General features: G+C 36.8%; 1 long non-coding RNA gene across 1 annotated transcript in view; it reads left to right on the forward strand.

Annotated features, from left to right (window-relative positions):
- The window catches only part of LOC149130213 (uncharacterized), a 280,239-nt gene extending 270,556 nt beyond the window's left edge, over nucleotides 1–9,683 (forward strand). Inside the window, exon 3 of the long non-coding RNA XR_016239212.1 lies at nucleotides 8,538–9,683. This is a non-coding gene — a long non-coding RNA (uncharacterized LOC149130213). The remainder of the gene's footprint in view (nucleotides 1–8,537) is intronic.
- The last annotated feature ends 543 nt before the right edge of the window (nucleotides 9,684–10,226 follow it).

Here is a 10,226-nt window from a genome sequence, read left to right on the forward strand (position 1 = left end):
CCCGGTGTGGCTGTGCTGTAATAAGCTTGCTTCCCAACCACACGGTTCCGTGTTCAGTCCCACTGCGTGGCACCTTGCGCACGTGTCTCCTTGTGCTGCCCGGCGTGACTGTGCTGTAATAAGCTTGCTTCCCAACCACACTGTTCCGTGTTCAGTCCCACTGCGTGGCACCTTGCGCACGTGTCTCCTTGTGATGATTTTATTAAGTGATTAGTTCGACTAAAAGGCAGTGCTCCAGTATGGCCGCAGTCAAATGACTGAAACAAATGAAAGAATAAAAGAATAAAAGAATATACATATATTTCTCTCTTCCCATCAAGTTCGTCAAAACACAGCGTTCAGTATATATATTTTTTTCTCGTGTGGCCTAACCGCCCTCCATGTTTGTTTCACTGTTTCGTTTTTCCTGTTGTGTTTTTTTTGTTTGCCACTTAATTCCTCCGCATCACAAATTCTATTTAATTTGCTTCGCGGGAAGAGCCATTCTAACAATGCGTCCTGCCCTAACTCTTCGAAACGCTTAGTTTAGAATAGGGGCAGCTGATGAAGGAAATGTTCTATGTGCGGCCTGTCTGTTTTCCTGTGTGTTCCTACCGCTGTCCGGAAAAAAAGTTTGTTTTCCGTGCTTTGTTTATATTCTCGTTTTTCATTTTGTCTACGTGATGAAAGGAAATAATCCGGAAATCGCGAAGCACAGATATTGTTTTGAGCTGAGTTGGGGTGCTAGATTCCCTTATTCGAGAATACAACGACACAGATCGTGTTGTATAACCAGCTGGAGACGATGTCTCTTGGGGCTAAATTACAGAAACATTCGTCCTAAACCAGGACTGCCATGTTATGTTGGCAAACAATCTTTACTACAAAGTACTGTTGCTGAATATCTCTTGTGAGATTTATAAATAGTAATTTTCTAATCAATATTCACATGTTCTCCCGTACACCATGTCAACTAATTTTTTTTTTGTTTTTTTTGTTTTAATGCAAATTTAAATCCTTATGCTCTCCAACGCCGTCGACTGTTCACCAAATACATCCAGCTATTCCTGGAAAAAAGGCAGACATAAAATTTAGCCAGAACATTCTGCAATTTTAGGTCAGTCCTGATGAAGTAGGAGCGTTGCTGGTCAGTTATTACTTGGGGGGGTGTCGAGAGGTCGAGGGGTTGGCTTGAGGGAAGGCGTAGTTGAGGGGGTCACGGGGAAGCTTTAATCTACTCCATCGTCACCACCAGCACCAGCACCACCACGCCCACGCATTTGAGTATTAGTAACCGACGTCATAATTTCACATTAATTAATCGTTAATTGGTCTAATTAGACGAATATTTTCCCTCCGTATATCCACTCCTAACATATACGCCCTCCACCTCCGCTACGTTCTCCTTACCCTTCTGTCTATCTTTTATTTTTATCTATCTTTAGCCACCTCTCTCATCTTCCCCGGTTCCAAACCCCTCACTCCGCTCCGCTCCCACCCCTTCTTATCCACTCCCCCACCCACCCCATTTTTATCTATTATTCCTCTTCATCCACGTCCACATCCACCTCCTTCTTTCCTCCTTTTCCTCCACTTCCTCCTCCTACCCCTCACCGCTTTCCCCCATTCAGTCTGTCTCTTTGACAATCCACCCACCTCTGACTGTCTGTCTGTCTGTCTGTCTGTCTCTCTTGCGAGCTAGCGACCCACGCTTATTCACGAAAAGAGAGGGTGGCACATCTCTCTCTCTCCACCCTCTCTCTCTCTCCCTCTCTCTCCCTCCCACTCTCCCTCTCTCCCTGCCTTTATCTCATATATATATATATATATATATATATATATATATATATATATATTCTTATTCTCTTAGATGTTTCAGTCATTTGACTGCGGCCATGCTGGAGCACCGCCTTTAATCGACCCCAGAACTTATTCTTTGTAAGCCTAGTACTTATTCTATCGCTCTCTTTCACAGAATTGCTAAGTTACGGGATCGTAAACACACCAACATCGGTTATCAAGCGATGGTGGGGGACATATATATATATATATATATATATATATATATATATGGCCTCCTGATAATTAATCGATATTAATTAATATATGATTAATTACCAGATTTTATAATAATATTATATATATATATATATATATATATATATATATATATATAGCTGTGTAGCTATCTATAATAATAATAATAATAATAATAATAATAATAATAATAATAATAATGGTTTCAAATTTTTCCACAAGGGTAGCAATTTGGGGTGGGGGGATGAGTCGATTACATCGACCCCAGTGTTTCACTGGTACTTAGTAATAATAAGCCTAGTTTTTGACCGAGTAGACTAATTTCCATAAAGCAATAAGGAGGCTCCATTGCGGAAATGGAGCTATGAAATTTGATCACGTGTATCGTGGACCGGAAGCCTTTTATTGTATATGGCTTAAGCATGCAGCTGAAAATGGTATACTTGCACAATTGTGCCCCCGACTTTGTTTGCTCATAACTTTCAGAAAAAAATTGTTATTCTTTAATGAAATTTTCTCCGAATACCATTCAGGTATTGTAGATTACGATTATGTCGGAATTAATTGTGAAGAAGTTTCACCGAGGAAGTAGGAGGAGTTTTGGATAATTCGCACAATTCGACTTTGTCTTGTCATAACTTTCAGAAGAAAATGGCTGTAATCTACAATTATCTGTACATTACGATTATATCGGAATTTGCCGCAAAAATGTTTTCGGTAAGGCGGGGAGTGGAGTTTAGGACAATTCACACGAATCGACTTTGTTTGTACATAGCTTTCAGAAAAATAGGGATTTTTTTGAAATTTTCTACAAAGGCGTAGGAGTGACTGTGTGGTAAGTAGCTTGCTTACCAACCACATGGTTCCGGGTTCAGTCCTACTGCGTGGCACCTTGGGCAAGTGTCTTCTACTATAGCCTCGGGCCGACCAAAGCGTTGTGAGTGGATTTGGTAGACGGAAACTGAAAGAAGCCCGTCGTATATATGTATATATATATGTATATGTATGTGTGTATATATATATATATATATATATATATATATATATATATATATATATATATATATATACATATATATATATATATACATATATATATATGGGAGAATTTACGAAAAAAACAACAGACGAAGACAGGTGGTGTAAACAACAAAAGGATGTATTAGTTTAACGCTCGGGAATAGAGAAAGTCTTTGACGTTTCGAGCTACGCTCTTCAACTGAAAGGAACACAAAGAAATAAGGAGAGAAACAAGGATACATATATATATATATATATACGTGTGTGTCTGTGTTTGTCCCCCCAACATCGCTTGACAACCGATGCTGGTGTGTTTACATCCCCGTATTCTAGCGGTTCGATAAAATAAATAGTAGGCTTTAAAAAAAAAATAAGAGAGAAAAAAAAACCCAATTACATTTAATTGGTTAAAAGAATTCTTCAAGGTTGTGCCCCAACATGGCCGCTGTCTAAAGAATTTTTTTAAATGAAAATTAATAAAAAATAATTAGAAAAAAATAATGAAACCATCCTTCCCTCCACCCAACCACCCAACCAGCCAGCCAACCAGCTAGGCAACCACCCAACCAGCCAGCCAGCCTCCGGCCGGCTCAGCAGTCAGTCAGACGACCCGACTCGAATGGCGAATATAAATGAAGCTGTTTATTCCTTGAAAAACAGCTCAAATGTCTCCACTCCTCGTTGTTAAGTGGCGAAACACTTGGCCAGATACTTATAACGGTTTATCGTCACAAGACTTGTGCCTTCTTTCGCTCCCTCTCTCGCTCACTGCCTCTCTCTCTCTCTCTCTCTCTCTCTCACTCACTGCCTCTCACTATCACTCTGCCTCTTTTTCTTTTTACTCTCTCTCTCTCTCTCTCTCTTTCTCTTCCTTTTATCTCTCTTTATCTCGCTTTTCTTCACTCCCATTTCTCCTCTCTCACTGTATCTCTCGTGTTCTATTGTGAGGGTGTCATTCCCTCTCTCTATAAATTATTTCCTTTTTCTCCCAGTTTCTCTATCTCTCTCTCTTCCTTTCTCTCTCTCTCTCTCTCTTCCTTTCTCTCTCTCTCTCTCTTCCTTTCTCTCTCTCTCTCTCTCTCTCTTTCTCTTCCTTTTATCTCTCTTTATCTCGACCGTTCAGTGTCACTTTCTCAATTCACACACACACACACATACATGTATATGTGAACCACATGGTTCCGGGTTCAGTCCCACTGCGTGGCACCCTTGGGCAAGTGTCTTCTACTATAGCCTCGGGTCAACCAAAGCTTTGTGAGTGGATTTGGTAGACGACGGAAACTGAAAGAAGCCCGTCGTATATATGTATATATATATATATATGTGTGTGTGTGTGTGTGTTTGTGTGTGTGTGTGTGTGTTTGTCCCCCCCTCCCCAACATCGCTTGACAACCGATGCTGGTGTGTTTACGTCCCCGTAACTTAGCGGTTCGGCAAAAAAAAGAGACCGATAGAATAAGTACTTGGCTTACAAAGAATAAGTCCTGGGGGGGGGGGTCGATTTGCTCGACTAAAAAAAAGGCGGTGCTCCAGCATGACCACAGTCAAATGACTGAAACAAGTAAAAGATGAGAGAGAGAGAGAGAGAGAGAGCGAGAGAGAGAGAGAGAGAGAGATTTGCAGAGAAGTGCTCTCGCATACAGATTTATAATTTATTTATAGCTGGTGACTCACGTGCCAAATGACATTTTTTTTTTTTTGCTCAGAGCGACGAACGAGAAGCTGTTGATACGTCATCGGCTGGAGTTTCCCAACCGACTCTCTTACGCCATCTTCACTGGCGTAAACAGGATGGGTAAGCCAGCCGGGTTTTATCAAAGCAAACAACAATTATACACGCACACGCATACACACACACACACACACGTATAACCCTTATTTCTAAATATATTCTCTTTAAAATTTTCCAAAATGGACAGCGGCGATTAGGAGGGGGTGGAGGTGGCTGAATCTGTCGGTGTTTTTACACATAGTGTGGGATTTAATTAAGTTTTAAAATTAGATCGTGAAATTTACAAGTTTTTTGTTGTTGTTGTTGTTGTTGTTGTTGTTGTTGTTGTTGTTGTTGTTTCTTTGTGGAGGAGGGGAGACGGGGAGGGAGAGTTTTGATCGGAGTTTGGAGGGGGTGGTTTTTTGTAATATGAGTGGGTGAGTTCGATAATTAGCAGAGGAATGCTCGGAATTGTTGCCTGTTTTTTTTTTTTCTTTTTTTTCAAACAAAATTGTGATAATTAGCCGTATATATGCGCGTGCAGATGTTTGTGTGTGTGTGTGTGTGTGTGTGTGTGTGTGAGTATCACTGTCCCACGTAATATATGTATGCGTGTGAGCATGTGTATGTATGTGTGTGTATATATGTATGTGTGTGAGCATGTGTAATATACATATGTAGGTGTGTGTGTGGGGGGGGCATGTGTATGTATGTGTACATATGTATGTATGTATGTGTGTGAGCATGTGTAATATACATATGTATGTGTATGTGTGAGCATGTGTATGTATGTGTACATATGTATGTATATGTATATATGTATGTGTGTGAGCATGTGTAACATAGATATGTATGTGTGTGTGTGTGTGTGGGAGCATGTGTATGTATGTGTACATGTGTTTGTATGTGTATATATGTATGTGTGTATGTATGTATATGAACATGTGTGTATGCATGTATGTGTGTGTGTGTGCATGTATGTATGTATGTATGTATATGTGTATGTATTTATGTGTATATATGTGCATGTATGTATGTGTATATGTATGTGTGTATGTATCTTTTTATCCGTCACTCGTTTCAATCATTACACTGTGACCATGCTGGGGCACTGCCTAAAAGAATTTTTAGTTCGATGTACCAACACTCAGAACTTAATTTTTTAAAAATTTAAGCCTAGTGCTTATTCTATCGGCCTCTTTTGCAGAACCGCTAATGTTACGGGGACGTAAATGCACCAACTTCGGTTGTCAAGTAGTGATAGGGGGACAAACACAGACAAAGACATATATATATATATATATATATATATATATATATATATATATATATATATATATATATACACGGCGGGTTTCTTTCAGTTACCGCCTACCAGATCCACTCACAAGGCTTTGGTCGACCCGAGACTATACTAGAAGACACTTGCCCAAGGTGCTACGCAGCGGAAGTAATCCCGGAACCATGTGGTTAGGAAGCAAGCTTCCTCACACATAGCCACGCCTGCAACTATATATAGATATAGAAAAAAAAAGACTGGCGGTTTTTAATTATTTCAACGAATGTACAATATTCATAATATATTCATCAGGTGTCCAATACACGGCAGAAACAAATATGGGTTTTGCAAGGTGAATTCTATAATTTATTTTGGTTTATACAGGGTGTTCAAAAAGTCTCTCCGCATTAAGTATTTTATAGCAAAATAAATATTTATAAGATTGTATAAGACTACAAAAGAATATATTAGACTTCACAAGACTTTAAAAAAGACTTTATAAGAAGTGTTGCAAGTATGAGAATATATAAAACGATAGGTACATATTTACAGATTTCAAGATCCACAAAGATCAGAACTTAACTGCAGCTCTTGGTGGTCCAAATCAGATAAGCAATCTATGTGAGTGTCTTTTCGATACATTGTCTGGTTTATCCCATGACTTCCCATAATTCTATTAAAACACGCGGGATAGGATAGTCGTATCCTGATAATCGGAGGAAGATTAAATATCCTGTGGTCAAATATAAAAGGAATACTTAACTAAACCGCGTATGTCCATCCTGAAAGTAAAAATTAATCTCAGTTTGGAGATGAGAGAAGTATAAACAGTAATTTTACTTCTCTTTTCATCAATTTATAAAAAATTAAAAAAACTATATATATATATATATATATATATATATATATATATATATATATATATAAATGATGTTAGGGTTGACTGTCAGAAACATGAGTGGACATTAAGGTTTGTAGTTTGGCCGATTCATTCTCCTGCTTCTCTGGGTTATATATGACGGTGGACGAGGCCTCCGGGCAAGTTAGGTGCATAAATTGCCTGATGAACCTGAGAACACTTTGGCGAAACTCCGGAGTAGCAAGTGTCTTGACTTAACGAAATATATACATGCATATATATATATTCATGTACATATATATTCATATATACATACATACACACACACATATATATATATATATATATATATATATATATATATATATATATATGTATGTGTGTGTGTGTGTGTGTGTATGTATATATATATATATGATGCATTCCTTCCCTGGGTGTCTTCTAATACTTTACATGTACTACGTCCTCACCATGTTGTTTTTTTGTGTTTGTTCTTCGTTTTTTTTTTAGCGGGGGGATATTATATATATATATATATATATACGCACACAGAAGTGAACACGTAAGTGCAAAACAAGGTGGAAAAAATAGTAGTCGTATACCAAAGGTAGAATAGTATACTTTTTTTTATTAAAACTGCAAAATTATCCGTTCGTCGGACAGTTGTGAAATATATATATATATATATATATATATATATATATACACACACACACACACACACATTTTAATATGTAACCGCGTGTGTATCGTTGGCGACTTTCTTTCTCCGTCTTCCCTTCTTTGGACTTTTCCTATATTTCTGATGAAGAGCTCCGCTCGAAACGTGAAATCCTCTTTCTTTTCTTTCCTTTCCTGAGCGTCCAATAACACCGTACTTGTTCCGCGCCTTCGCGTTGTTGTTTTTTCGTGTTTTTTCTTGCTTGTTCTTGTTCGGATTGACTATATATATATATATATATATATATATATATATATATATATATATATATATATATGTATATATATATATATATATATATATATATATATATATATAATGACAAAAATACGTATGGAGACAATCACATCCTTAAGTGTTGAATTCCCCTTACAAAGCCAACAATTGTTTCTATTGTATTAACATAAATGAATATGAAAAAATATCATTGAAATTAATATTTCTGAAAATACATGTTAACACATCCTTTTCTCTATCCGTATTTTTCGTTGTTTAATACTCTAAACATCTCGAAATTCTTCGAAATAATATTTGAATCGAGTTGTGATTGGTAAAAAATTATCTTGGATGTGTTTTCTACTTGCATTTATTGGTGTCTGGTTGTTGGATATTGTTAACCAAATTCGTTTCAGACTCACTGCTTTCTTGATGTCTGCCTGGGATTTTGAAAATCACTCTTCTTCTTCTTCTTCTTCTTCTTCTCCTTCTTCCAACCAGCATCATCTTCATCCAGTCATCATCATCATCATCATCATCATCATCTTCTTCTTCTTCTTCTTTATTTATACACATATGTGTGTGTGCGTACCTGTTTGTGCGCATACAGATATAACGTAATTGTGCTTAATCACGTAACGTGTGTGCATGTGTTTAATACTTATCTGTGTACCGAAATTCACGTCTATGTTCTGTTTTCATCTTTTTCATCAAGACTTTCGGAACATTTCATTCTGAGTTCCTTTACGTTTCCTGGAAATCAGAAAAATCCATGAATCCACCACCATCGTTTCTAGACCGTCACAGACCCACCATCAGGATGAAGTGATACTAGTGTGTGTTGCGGCCTCTTTATAATAAACAAGGCGAATGAGATACGTACAGACTTTACTGCCAAGATTAAAATCTTAAGCATTAGATTTATACAGCACCAGTGAGTACATGTTTTTCTTTATCTCTAATGTCTAATGTTTCTGTTTATAGTTTACTATTGTTACCTGTGATGAGTATTTAGTTTATCCGTTTGTGGAGAATTCTAAACACTATTAATGTCTTGTCTACAAATGTTTTTCCTCCCGTATAATATATCGTTTTCTGTATGGTAAAGCATTGCAATCGCTACTTGTCTTTTTTCTTTCTTGTGTTTTTTTTTTTCTTTTTGGTATGAACCCAGTAGAGTATAAATGTACTCTCCACTAACGTTTTGCAGTTCAGTTTCTTTTTCTAAGCAAGCTACTTACCACACAGCCACTTCTATATTTAATTTTTGCAGTTTTCGTGTTTATTAATTTTTGCAGTTTTGTATGATTTGTCACAAAAACATTATCAAATTCAATAAGATGTTTTATCTTTTCACTTTTGGGGTTTTTTTTTGCGGGGTGGGGGTTGAGAGTTAAACAGTTTTTTAAGATGGTGGAGATAAGCTAAAGTACCGATATTACTCATAAAATTTGGGGAGATAACCCAATTTTTAATGGGGGGGGGGATGAGGTAACGAAAAAGTACCCAAAAGTCAGTGCTTCTATCGAAAATCTGTAGAGATGACATTGTCACGTGATTTAAGTGCACTGCTAACACAGTAGTACACGGCATTGACTTATGAAACGTTTCATATAGTTTATAGTATATTATGGTTGTGTAACGGATTGTCGTGTGCCTACAAGTTATCAATTTCGTTTGAAATTACGTTTCATTTTCTTTTTGAAAATAAAGTTCTGATTGCGGGAGTATAAATGACCAGAGATTTCTGGAAATTCTTTTAACCTTCAAGGATTCTCGTATCGTTTTATAAGTGCGTGATGCTAGGAAAAAAAAAAAAAAAAAGAAATAATAAAACCAACTAACTTGATAATAATCATAAATTTTTAATTTAAATTTTTTTTTTAATATTTAACGTTTTTGCCGAAACGGGTGGGGGTGGGGAGGTGTCTCATTCTTTTAAGTGAATAGTTCAAAGAAAAAAAAAAAAAATATTAATAATTCGGCAAAATTGGCCCGGAAGGTAAGTGGGCAGTTTTTCATAAATTTTCAAAATTTATTTTCATAGAAAAATTTTCCAAATAATTTGCACGGGTGTGTGTGTGTGTGTGTGTGTGTGTGTGTGTGTGTGTGTGTGTGTGTAGGGGGTGGGTGTGGGATTGAAAAATTCCTGTCATAACAGAGAAAATCCAACTTATGTGGACGTGCTGTTCCAAAAGTCCACCAACGCATTTTATTGTAAAAATTGTCCGGCAACGACGAGATACTCAGACAGTATGTGTACATACATACATACATACATACATACATACATACATACATACATATATATATATATATATATATATATATATATATATATATATATATATATACATATATATATATACTCTTCTACTCTTTTACTTGTTTCGGTCATTCGACT

This window comes from Octopus bimaculoides, chromosome 30, assembly GCF_046866305.1.
Source record: "Octopus bimaculoides isolate indiv1 chromosome 30, ASM4686630v1, whole genome shotgun sequence".
NCBI lineage: Eukaryota > Metazoa > Mollusca > Cephalopoda > Octopoda > Octopodidae > Octopus > Octopus bimaculoides.